Raw genomic sequence first — 13,321 nt, forward strand, 5'->3', positions numbered from 1 at the left:
TGTCACTGTGTAGACGGGATAGAATTTCATATAATTTGGAATCGTTGCTAAAATGTACCAAGTTATTCGAATTTTGCTTTCAGTCTGACCATTTTAGTAACAAAATAGACAGAAAAAAATAGAAATGGCTACTAACTGGATTGAATTTCATGCAGCTCGGTATTTAAGATCACAAATAAAATAACTAAAAAGAGCAAGAGAATATAATATAATGGGAGGTTACAGTAGCGAACAAATTAATCCAAACAAGGTGAATTTTCGTCAAGTTTTTGGTTTGGTTTTGATTTCGGTTAAATATTTTCGGTATTAGTTTTTTTAGTTCACTATTTTGGTCGATTGCCGCGTGTTTTAACTGTCTTACGATGTTTATTAATAGTGTTGTGCTTTTTTAATAGAAAAAACAAGCTGACATTCATAGTGGTGTTTTCATTTTGTGTAAATACAAAATGGATGCATCTCCAAGAAAGCGTTCAAAAAAGTACTCTTTCTCGGCCACATCCATGAGTCAAAGACAAATTGCCAACGAGTGTGGTGTTGGTTTGGGTACTGTTAATGCGATTTTAAAGATGTTTAGGGAGACAGGCACCTTTTCTCCTGATAGAAAAGAAAATGTTGGCGAAGGGAAAAACTACATTTACTCAGGATCGTTTACTAGTTAGAAAAAACAGAATGAATCCAATATTGTCTGCTGTAGAAACTTAACAATTAGTGGGATTAATATTTTTGACGTGACAGTCCGTCAAAGAGTGTGGGAAGCAGGGAGGACTGCCCACAGACAAAAAAAAAAAGAAAAGAAAAGAAAAGAAACAACTATTGACGAAGGCTATGCAGCAAAAGAGGCTCTAGAGGAAAAAAGTGTACGAAGATTGTACTATACTGTTGAGAAGCGGAAGAAGGTCATATTCTCCGATGAGAGCCATTTCTTTGTCCAAGGAGAGCGAGTATCCTTTGTTCCCAAATCAGCGGCTGAGAAGACCTCTTCCGCCCACCTTCAACAAGCTCCTAAACATACAGCTAAAAAGATGTTCTGGGATTGTTTTACATCTGATGGTCCAGGATCACTTGTGCCTGTTGAGGGTATGACGAAAAGTGACCAGTGCACAAAAATATTGGAGAAAAGAGTGGTCCCACAGATCCAGAAAAACAAAGAACTCATTTTCCAACAGGATCTCGCTTCACGCCACACTTCAAAAAAAGTGAAAGAGTGCCTTAAAAAATCACAGCATCCATTTGCTTCAGTAGCCAGGTAACTCTCTTGCCACTAACCCAATAGAAAATTTGTGGACCATAGTGAAAAAGAGATTTGGAAAATTAAATTGTGTTACAAAGGATAACTTAATACAATGCATTATAAAAGTATTGTTTCGAGATGCGGAAATACGAAAAATGTGTTCTGTGTTAGTAGAGTCCATGCCTAGTGAATTAATGAACTTATTTAGGAACAGAGGACGACATGTAAATTATTAGGTAAAGTTGGAGTTCAATTTTTGTACTTGTTTTCTTGTGAAATTTAAAATCTTCTTTAAAATGTGTGTGTTCGGATTAATTCGTTCGTTACTGTATTTGTAGCATCCTAAACAGGCAAAATTCGGCACTTCTAATTTCTTTTCTTTACTGTATGATAAAAAATATCACATGTAGTTCGTATTCAGATTCAGTCACTTGACATTACAATGAACGCTCTATTATATATTATCTTTGATTTCTTCAATAGCTTAAAATGTGGCTTATATTAGGATTATTTGGGAAATATTTCCCAATACCAAATTCTAAATAGGATATTTCATCATAAATACGCGTATTTCATTGACTGATAAATAAAACCTGTAACGCCAAATTGGAAAAAATACCGATTATATATTTAATCTCTCTTAAATTTCAATTCCAAATTCTTCGCATCCATCTATAATATTCATACTTGTGAAGCTCATAAAAAAATCATTATAATGGATATAAAGTTCACCGAAATCCAGCATTTATTTAAAATAGGAGTGCCTACAAGTATCTGCATTTTTGAAAACGATCTAAAAAAACTCTCTACGCTTAATTTTCCCAACATTAATGAAACACTCTCTGTATATAAAGTGAATTACTAATCGAAAATTATAATAAAATGCCCAGGTCCGTAATATGCAGTGCTTAGCATTTTTTATTTAATCTGAACTCTGTAAAATCTGTTAGTTATATGGGTGAAAGGCATGTACAGAGCAGCATGAACTGAGTCTAGCTGTTTGTGGATAGAAGTCAATTTTATGATATGCTTTTCAGAAGCAAGCTCAAAGTGAGCAACTCCTACGAAATTTCTACCTCCTATAAGTAACGAAAATATTATTTTATTTGTGCTGATGACTGATTTTGTAAGTTGTTGCTGTTGAAGTAGATCTACTTTTCATTGCAAAACGATTCTCTTGATGATGACACCTTCATCTTTAGAACCGTTGAGAAATTTTATACTTTTCGAGCTATAGAGAAATACTCCACATTCAAAAATTTTAGAGCAATTCTTTACAGTTACTCAACAGGTTTTCAGCTAATTCAAAGCTTGTCGGTAAAAATTGGTCAGAGGCATCAAATCAGAAAATCCTCATTTTTATTGTGGATTCAAGTCATAATATCAATAAAAAATATTAATCTGAGTAACTTATGGTCACTTCCAATATCAGTAACTGGAAAAGATCTGGTTTCTAGTTTACATTAGGTTTTATATTTATAAGTATGTGATCAATCAGTTTCTGGGTTCTTCAGTCTACAGAAATCTAGATACGTATTCGTGATATATTGTGTAAATATGGGTCTAGGTTTTGGTCAGATCATTCTGTGAAGAAACTTCTATCAGGTTTATACTCCTCACTAACTCACTATCAGTGAATGCATGCAGTAAGATTGAATGATTCAAAAATTATTAGGTTTGGGAAGTGAAAACCAAAGTGTTCGGAGGAAAACCTACCACACAATCAAAGTTTCACACATACACTATTTCAATGTTCAAAATGAAAAGGGTATATAACAATATGTTATGCAAGCATAATGTGATATTCTCATCCTTTGATCTTCTTCCACTTCATTTATTGTCATAATGTTTGTTTAATTTCGTTGAGATTTCTCAGGAATGCATTCTAGTTGTTAATTAGAATGGCATAGCAAGAGCCTTATCTAAGAAAAAATATTTGAAAAAAAAAAAAAAAAAGAGCCTAAAAGTTCAAGTCAAAGAAGCATCCAAGCAGATGTTACCAAAAGTGAGCTCTTCTCACTCAAATCAGCACATACACAATATGGCGAGCTCATCCTTTCCTGTTCCAACAAAAAAAAAAGTTTACGTACATCAGTGTCATAAGCACGTGTATTTTTGAAAGGGAAGATGAGAAAATGATATCTGTTCTTTGGGGTATATTTACGGTCGTTCGTTCTTTCTGGATTTCTTGTAATTGGCATTAAAAAATTTTAAATTCCTTCGTAATTGGTAAATACATACATACTTTATTAAGTTCCTCTCTTCGGTGAAGCGGACTAAAATTGTTTTTAATTGTGGTGGAAAAATTGGAGGAAACGTATACCCTAAATGCTGTATAAAGTCATCATAAGGACTTACTTCTGTTTAGTGAATGATTCATTGTCACTGCTTCTTATGTATCTGTAAAAAAAAAAAAAAAAAAATACAAACAACGTAATTACTCAGTAGTCAGGTTACATAATTGTTTATTGTAATTGTAAGTGAAAGAAGTGTCCCCGGAAATGTTAAATGATCCTCCATTTCTTTATCTAAACCTTGTTTGATGTATAGATTTCTGTCGATTCTTCTACATTATATAACTCTTTTATGTTATGCGACTTCCAGTGGAAAGCCAATGCTAGAACTAAATGTTAATTTCATAAGACAAAGTGCTTTGTTTGCACTACTGTCGGTCCAGTCATTAACATAACCCAAATACTTTTTTGTATATTTTTGAACATATATTTTTTAGATATCCTCAATTTGATTTCATATTGCTCTCATGTGGAAAAATAAAAATTTAATATTTAATAATTAACATCGTTTATTGTTTTTAAGGCTTGTTTGGGTAATCTTTCTATTTTCATTCTTTGAACGTGTTCCATCCATTTATGTTTGACTTCTAAGGCGAACAGGCCATGCTAGGCCTAAATCCTTGATATGCATGATGATGATGATGATGTTTATTGTTTTTAGCATTTTTAAAATTAAAATGAAGAGTAATCAATAACAGAGAGAACTTATTCCAATCTATATCCCAGTTAATTCAAAAAATACACACATTAAGTAATTACTGTTAATTATAAAATAGTACCTTCTTGCATTAGTTCATTCTTATCTGCTAATTAGTTGAAGCATTGGTTTCTGAAACTTATAATGACATAATACTGTGTTATGGATAAAATTATAAAATAAAATGTACAGGCTGTAGGAGAGAAAAAAGCTGAAGAGAAAAACAGATGGAGACGCACTTGAAGCAGTGAACAGCATAAGCTAAAGGAAGAAGAATTTGGATTCTATTAATAAAAATTCATTTTATTATTATTATTATTATTATTATTATTATTATTATTATTATTATTATTATTATTATTATTGATACACAGTAAAAATACAATATCTTTCAAACAACAATTTGACTGGTGATACAGGGCGATTCAGATTTTGCCCAAAATTCTAAGAATAGTTAAATTATTATTATTATTATTATTATTATTATTATTATTATTATTATTATTATTATTATTATTATTATTATTATTGGAAGTATATTAGTTGTAAATTCTGTTGTTCGTTGAACTGAAACAATTCTTCAGAGCACTCACAAAAATTGAAAACACTAGTTGGATATGTTATACTACTTGCCAATTCTTAGCTAGCTCAGGTGGATAACCTTTCCCCCTTTTTATGTGATTAAATTCGATTTTTGGTTACTATACTCTGTGGGAGCGAGACTTAAAGCGACGAGGAAGCACGATTTTCCTTTAGGAAATCAACAGGACTGAAATGGCATTTTCGTTAGATCTGGTATAGTGATGCCCTCTCGTGATAACGTATGAAACTAATGGAAAAGGAATAACCAAAAAAAGAAAAGAAAAAAAAATGGAAACCTGCGCTAGTCTACGTTTTGAAAAGAGAGAGAGAAAGCAATTGCCAGCTAATTCAAGAAAATATGCATTTATAAAAATACTCGAGATTAATTTTATTAGGATTTTAGATATTAATTATTTTTAGTCTTGCAGTGAAAATAGTTGAATGTTGATATATAATTAGTTTTTAATAAATTATAAAAAAAATCCTCCTAAACTAATATTTTTCAGTTTTAAATAGGAAAGAAAGGAGCAGTCTTAAAGAATGTTCGACTTAAGGACATTTTGTGAAATGGGAGGGAATTTTTCAAAAAAAAAAAAAAATCAGCTAACGCCTTTTTATTCCCGTATACGGGGAGTAGGCGAGGCCATTTAGCCCTATCTAACTTTTGGAGACTGAGTGGGCAGTTCAATCTCCACTGGTACCGATCAGAGATAGATGGCCCAAGGCTATCACTAATTAAGCAGTATACAGTGAAGAGAGACGGCTCAAATGTGCCGCCATCTCGTGGTCCCTAACCCTAACACAATATATTTAATGTCTGAAATAGTGTGGGTTCTACGGTCGATTTTCTTGCGTTTACAGGACAAAAAACCCGAGTTTCCGGGAGGAAAAACCTGCTTGCCCGTGCCAGATCGACTAACTCGAGAACCGGTCGAAAAAAGCTTAGAAAAGTTTCCTCTAGTCGCCGACTAGACTCGAAACCAAGTCTTCCTTCGTGCGACCAAGCGCCGTGGCTGGCAAACGCCACATCCACTGAGCTACACAGGCTCTTTCAAAATAAGGCCATGCCAAAAAATGCCAAAGCATTTTCTTTAATAACATAGGGAGTTGTGATTAAAAGAGCATTTTAGCATATTTACATAATCATTTAAAAAATTCTGAAAATTTCTGACTACGAAGGAAGGACATTTTTTAAGAAATCATATGGTTCCACAAAAATATGTTATCGCGGTTGTTAAAGTTACGAAAATTGAAAAAAAGTCTGGAAATGCTAAAAGATACATTATTTAATTTGTTTAAAAAAAGTTCGCCACTTGTGATGTACGTATGTGAAATAGGAAGGAAGACCAAAATTCATGAGATCACTTGAGTATAATCACTAAGATTACATATCTTATTGCCATAGCAATTTTGACTTCTTACTCCACTAATTCTTACTCCAATAGTTTATAAATAAATAAATAATGGAGAGTCTCATCCAATTGGTCTCCAGACCAAGTGTATTACATATTTGAACATAGTAATACACCTTTCTGAAGCAAGATATTTTACTAAGCTCAAACATTAGTTGAGAATGAGACTAAAACGTCCGATTGGAAATGATTGCCATTTTGGTAGAACTAAAACACTTTTGCTGCTTATAAACATAAAGCTTGACAGTTTATGTATAATCACAGTAATCACAGCTTTATTTTTTCTTTTCTCTATCCTTAGAATCCACCGAATCGACTATAGAATCCACCAAGGACAGAGATTAAGGACTAAGGATAACAAACAGGCTAGAGAAAAGACATAAAGGATTTGAAAAATACTTAGATGTCGGAATAATCTGTATATCTCAGTTATTTAAATGCAGCAACTTAACAGGGAAAATTTTATGGAATTCATTCTTAGCGTGATTCTTCTATATATGGGACGTCTACCCATAGGTTCAACTGCACCATTATATCTTCGTACACATCTAAGAATGTAATGCAACTATCAAAAGTTAATATTGAGCCATAAGATCATTTGATTGGTCAATAAGCATGTCTCCTCAAAATATGTTAAAACAGTATCAGTCCTGTGTTCAAGAAAAAACTTAAAACACAAATATATTGTTAGAGAAAACAATATATTTTCTCTAACAAGATTTCAGAGTAGAAGCTGTATATTTAATAGTCGCGAATTATTCGCACAAAAAAAGCCTAATATTATCTTTCTATCTCGCTGAATACTGGTGAAAGACCACCTTGATGATCTTTGATTTCCTCCACACACACACACACACACACACACACACACACACACACACACACACACACACACACACACACACACACACACACACACACACACACACACACACACACACACACACACACACACACACACACACACACACACACACACACACACACAGAGAGAGAGAGAGAGAGAGAGAGAGAGAGCACGTGGGCATTCACGTAACAAATTACTCTTCTTTTTATTTTATAACATCTCCAATTTTATTTTATTTTTATTAAGGCATTCTTATTATTCTATTATAATGTACAAACACCACTACTAAGAATAAAGAACAATGTTCAAAAGTTGATATGTTTATTATAATAATAGACAATATATTTTCCCTAACAAGATTGGGAGTAGAAGCTGTATATTTAATAACCGTGAATTATTCACATAAGACCTAATTATCTTTCTGTCTCTATGAAGACTGGTCAAGCATGCATGCCTCATTGATCATTAGAATTAACAAGTTCACGTCATAAAAAAGGAACACGAGAATTAACAAGTTCACGTCATAAGAAAAGGAACACGAGAATTCGTGATAAGGGTATATGTATACCACATTTCATGAATTACTAGGAAATTCTAAAAAGACATCATTATTTTACTTTATTCAATTTTTTTTAAAAAGCGGCCAGATCGGCTTGAAAGCACCAGTTCTCGTCTGATCACTGAAGTTAAGCAAACCTAAGCCAAGTTAGTACTTGGGAGTTGCTGGGTGTTGCTGGCATTAATTATTTAAGAGCCTGTGTAGCTCAGTGAAAGTGGTGTTTGCACTCCTCAGCGCTAAACTGCCTGAAGATAGACTTCGAGTTTTAGTCTAGTCGCCGACTAGAGGAACTTTTACTAAGCCTTTTTCGACCGGTTCCCGAGTTAGTTGATCTCTGGCACGGGCAAAGCGGGTTTTTTCTCCCGGAAAACTCTGGTTTTTCGTCCTGAAGAAAATCGACTATAGAATCCACACTATTTCAGACATTGAAAATATTGTGTTAGGGTTAGAGATGGCGACACTTGTTGAGCCGCATCTTCACTGCTGGCTGCTTAATTGGTGATAGCCTTGGGCTGGCTATCTCTGATTGGCTTCCAGTGGAGATTGAACTGCCCACTCGGTCTCCAAAAGTTAGATAGGGCTAAAACGGCCTTGCCTACTCCCTATACGGGAATAAAAAAGCCATTAGCTGATTTTGATTTTTTGAAAGATATTTTTTTATTTTTTTAAACTCGTTTGATAAAATTTTATTCTTGGAAGCAAATATGTGAAGAAGGCATCAATACGTCTTTTTTTTCTTAAAAATAAAAGAAAAAACAGCATATGGGATAATAGATTTCCTCTCCCCAGTTTTGAAACAGCAGCGAATTATATTGTATATTGTATACTTCTTTTTTTTAAATATAACCTAATGTCAAATCCAGATGTCAAATATTATGACTACGTTATCGGCAACATAATTTTTATTTGATATCAAGATTTGACATTAGGTTATATTTAAAAAAAAGAAGTATACACAAGTCATTAATGTTAATTCTAGATAGAAACATCTTATTTCTTGTTTCTAGCAGTTCAAGTGACTAAACAGTGAGGTCACCTTGTTTGGTGATTTACTTAAAACTCCAACTGGTGTCCTTTTTCCAGCTGGAGAAGCGCCAAGTAATTTGCTGTAAGCAGTGATCTACTGCAACTTATGCATATATCAATCAGAATACCTAAAAATCTTCTGCAGTCACTTTTCACTCTTGGTTTTTATTTCCTTATGTATGGGTCACCTTTCCTCTCAGTAGTTCGGATCATAATCTTGTACAAATTTAATCTCGTATGGAAACACAGTTCCTCTGTCAGTCTCAATCATATTCTTTGGCATTCCAATGCCAACAAGTGGAAAGATATGTGGGCTTCGATTTCTGTTTTCCACCGTTAAACTAAAATTTCCTCTTTCCAGATATAAACACTTACTCTGTTAGACTTACATGCCAATATTCAAGCCTCGGCTATGTAACATGTGTTACAACGCAGCCAAGGTAAGTAATCAGCATATTGCAAGTGGTGTGTGTGACATTCTCAATGTACACTGAAGCCTGCAACAATTGTAAAATAACCCTTAACAATAACCCTAAATACAGAAAACTCTGTATTTTGTGCAAATGGTAGTCATGTCCTTCTGATGCGATATGTCTCTGCACATCGTCACCTCTCTCTCTCTCTCTCTGTGTGTGTGTGTGTGTGTGTGTGTGTGTGTGTGTGTGTGTGTGTGTGTGTGTGTGTGTGTGTGTGTGTGTGTGTGTGTGTGTGTGTGTGTGTGTGTGTGTGTGTGTGTGTGTGTGTGTGTGTGTGTGTGTGTGATAAAGTCGCTTTGCTTGGATGATCAAGGCCAAATCAACCCCCCCCCCCCTGCATGTACTACTTTTTGTTACCTTATGAAACAAAAACCATCAAGAGAATCCATAAGATGCCTCCAACTAACAACACAATAAAACAGGATTACAGAAACGTAATCTCGCTTCCTTATATCAAAAAAACGTTACAGATAAATTAGCCAAATTAATGAACAAACACAACGTAAAAGTAGTCTTCCTTCCTATGGAAAAAATCTCAAGATTCCTACATCCCCCAAAACCACTTCATCATCCTCTTAAAAAACCATAGTCTACAAAATCCATTGCTTTTGCGGGATTTGCTACGTAGGACAGACAGGAAGATCTGGAGAAATACGCATGGCTGAACACCAAAAAGACGTACAATACAAAAGAGAACAAAAAACGGGTCTTGCTTTCCATACCACTTCCACTGGACACGATGTACTCTGGCAAAAAACGACAATGTTATACACAGAAAACAACAGCTACATAAGAAAATTTAAAGAAGCTGCTAATATGCTGAAAAACCCAACCCAATGTAATAAAAATCAAGGTTTAATTCTCCATCAAGTGTGGTCAGCTCTAATAAAAAATCTAACTCAATCTGAGCTCGGACTGTATGAAGGAGAACAAGAACACGTGACATCGTCCAGTATTGTTCAACGTCAATAACGTTTTATATCAGCATTCTGTTATTTGAGTTTATGAATAGCCAGGCGGTTATGATTTGTATTTATTAATTTCTCTTGTTTAAACTTTAAGTTATACTATTTACCCCTGAAGATGTAAATCCTACGATTTACGAAACTTGTCGGGAACTATTATTTCAGTATATTGTATAACTGAATAATAAAAAATGTGGTGTAATCACCGAAATATGTCTTTTCATACATTTTATTTATCAATGTCGACAAGCAGTCATTTGCGCGAAAACTTTGGCCATGACGCACAGTATGATAAGCAACAAGAGCTTCACTTGCTGCAGTTTTATCGATTTCATTGTGACATCACACCTCACCATAAATGAGCTGATGTTTTTAACTGAAGTCAGGGTCTTTTCAGCATTCTTATGTTTCTGGATACGTAGATGTCGGTTAATGTCGCTTCTGTCTCCATGAGCAACGGAAAAATGGATATTAGAATGTTGGCATACCACTTTTGTTCCATCACTACGCAGCTTGTTCAGTTTAATAAATTTGAACTCTTTCTGAAGATCGTCATTAAAACTGCAGTTTCGCCTCTTTGACATTGCAAGAATAGAAAATATGAAATATAAACCATCGGCATTGAATAACAAAGCCACTGGTTAGCATACACAGGCAAAACAAAAACTAACGTTACAACAGAACAGACGCCGCGTCTGATACGCGCAGATGCTGCCAACATGTATTTTTTATTTTCTCTGAATAAATCACTGCAGATATCGATATTTAATATCGAACAATGCGACTCCGTGGTTATACAAATTACTTGTATCCATGATATTGATATACAATTATAGGTTATAAATAATAATTTATGATTGACCAATATTAAAGTATATTTATAGTTTTTATTAAAAACGGGGCACAATTGACATTTTTATTAAAACGATGGGACTGCCCGGAAATATGCAAAAAACGGTACTGTCCAGTTCAAAACGGTACGTATGGTCAGCCTAGTTCAAGCAGAAGTATGATAGATTTGGTCTTCAACGATGAGTCTTTGGAGGTGCCCGTACAATAATAATAATAATAATACGACAAAAGTATAGATGACGACAGGTCAAATTAATCCATCTCGCCAGAACAGTTAACAGTAATTTCAAGAGCAAACTTTTTATTGTTATTATTATTATTAGACATCTCCAGGGAGTCTAAAGACTCATCGAGGGAGGCCACCTATTCCACAACTCTGCCTCCACCGCTCAATCCATCAGCTGACCGCAACTACACCAACGCCATCCACCGCCGACCACCACCACCACCACCATTGGTATTTCCACAAACATCCGTGCCCACAGCGGGATTCGAACCTGCTGCCTTTTGGCTAGAGATCGGATACGCTAACCACTCGGCCAGCAGGCTGGAAAACTTTTGTTTGCTTATCCTAGATTAAGACAAAAATAAAAGATATTAGTAGACTATAATTTCTTGTTAAGTATGAAAATAATCTTCACGTTTTAAAATGTTACAAGTTAATAATTACTAATTATATGAAGAGCCTGTGTAGCTCAGTGGATGTGGCGTTTGCCAACCACGGCGCTTGGCCGCACGAAGGAAGACTTGGTTTCGAGTCTAGTCGGCGACTAGAGGAAATTTTTCTAAGCCTTTTTTCGACCGGTTCCCGAGTTAGTCGATCTCTGGCACGGGCAAGCAGGTTTTTCCTCCCGGAGACTCGGGTTTTTCGTCCTGTAAACTCAAGAAAATCGACCGTAGAACGCACGTTATTTCAGACATTAAATATATTGTTAGGGTTAGGGACCACGAGATGGCAGCACATTTGAGCCGTCTCTCTTCACTGAGTACCGCATAATTAGTGATAGCCTTGGGCCATCTATCTCTGATTGGTGCCAGTGGAGATTGAACTGCCCACTCAGTCTCCAAAAGTTAGATAGGGCTAAATGGCCTCGCCTACTCCCCGTATACGGGTATAAAAAGGCGTTAGCTGATTTTTTTTTTTTTATGAAGAGTCAAAGGCTTCAATTCGGCGACATGAACTTATTTAAGTTAAGGGATATTGCATCCCATATTGTTTCTTAGCCGAATGAGAAACTCAAAGAGTTTCATGTGGAATATAGAAACTATATAAAGTTCGGCGATTCCAAGCGTAAGCAAATACCTGGATAGTGCAGCACCTGACGGATTTAGTAGTGCAAACTGAGGCAACTCACAGAAAGGGGGGGGGGGAAGCTCCGATCACTATTCTTGATATTTACCAATAATATGAACTCAGCTCCTAGGAGCTGTATTACTGTTCTACATTATGAGAGAAGGTCACTACCCAGACCGGTTTCAACCTTTATTGAGGTCTCATCAGTGAGTAGGTAGACCTAGTTAATACCAAGTTTATAGCAAACAGAACTTACATCCCTTCTATGAGAATTGCCAAGAAGGTGTCCTAATAAATTACTAATTATATGAAGAGCCAAAGGCTTCAATTCGGCGACATGAACTTATTTAAGTTACCTCAATAAAGGTTGATCCGGTCTGGGTAGTGACCTTCTCTCATAATGTAGAACAGTAATACAGCTCCTAGGAGCTAAGTTCACATTATGGGTAAATATCAAGAATAGGTGAGCTTGCTTCCCCCTTTTCTATGAGTTGCCTCAGTTTGCACTACCAAATGGGTCAGGTGCTGCACTATCCAGGTATTTGCTTACTCTTGGAATCGCCGTACTTTATATAGTTTCTATATTCGGCATGAAACTACTCTTTGAGTTTCTCATTCCACTAAGAAACAAAATGGGATGCAATATCCCTTAACTTAAATAAGTTCATGTCGCCGAATTGAAGCCTTTGGCTCTTCATATAATTAGTAATTTATTAGGACACCTTCTTGGCAATTCTCATAGAAGGGGTGTAAGTTCTGTTCGCTACAAACTTGGTATTAACTAGGTCTACCTACTCAGTGATGAGACCCCAATGAGGGTGGAAACCGGTGCAGGGAGGATCTGGCTCTGGGAGGCTCTGCTTGGAGGTAGGTTTTTGCCATCTCTAAGTGGGGCCACCGCTGAGATTATGTCTCTGCTTGGAGGTGGAGGTGTGCCTGCCACTGGGTAGAGCCAATGCTGAGAAGTTCTTCTCGGTGACGGGGTGAGCCTGACATTGAGTGGAACAACGCTGAGTTGGGAGATCTTTTGGGATCGTCTTATTTTTAGAGCCCGCTTCGCCAATACATAAAGGTTGAAACTGGTCT

The sequence above is a fragment of the Typopeltis vanoorti genome, chromosome 3, assembly GCF_054136105.1.
Source record: "Typopeltis vanoorti isolate ZY-2024b chromosome 3, IOZ_Tvanoo_1.0, whole genome shotgun sequence".
NCBI lineage: Eukaryota > Metazoa > Arthropoda > Arachnida > Uropygi > Thelyphonidae > Typopeltis > Typopeltis vanoorti.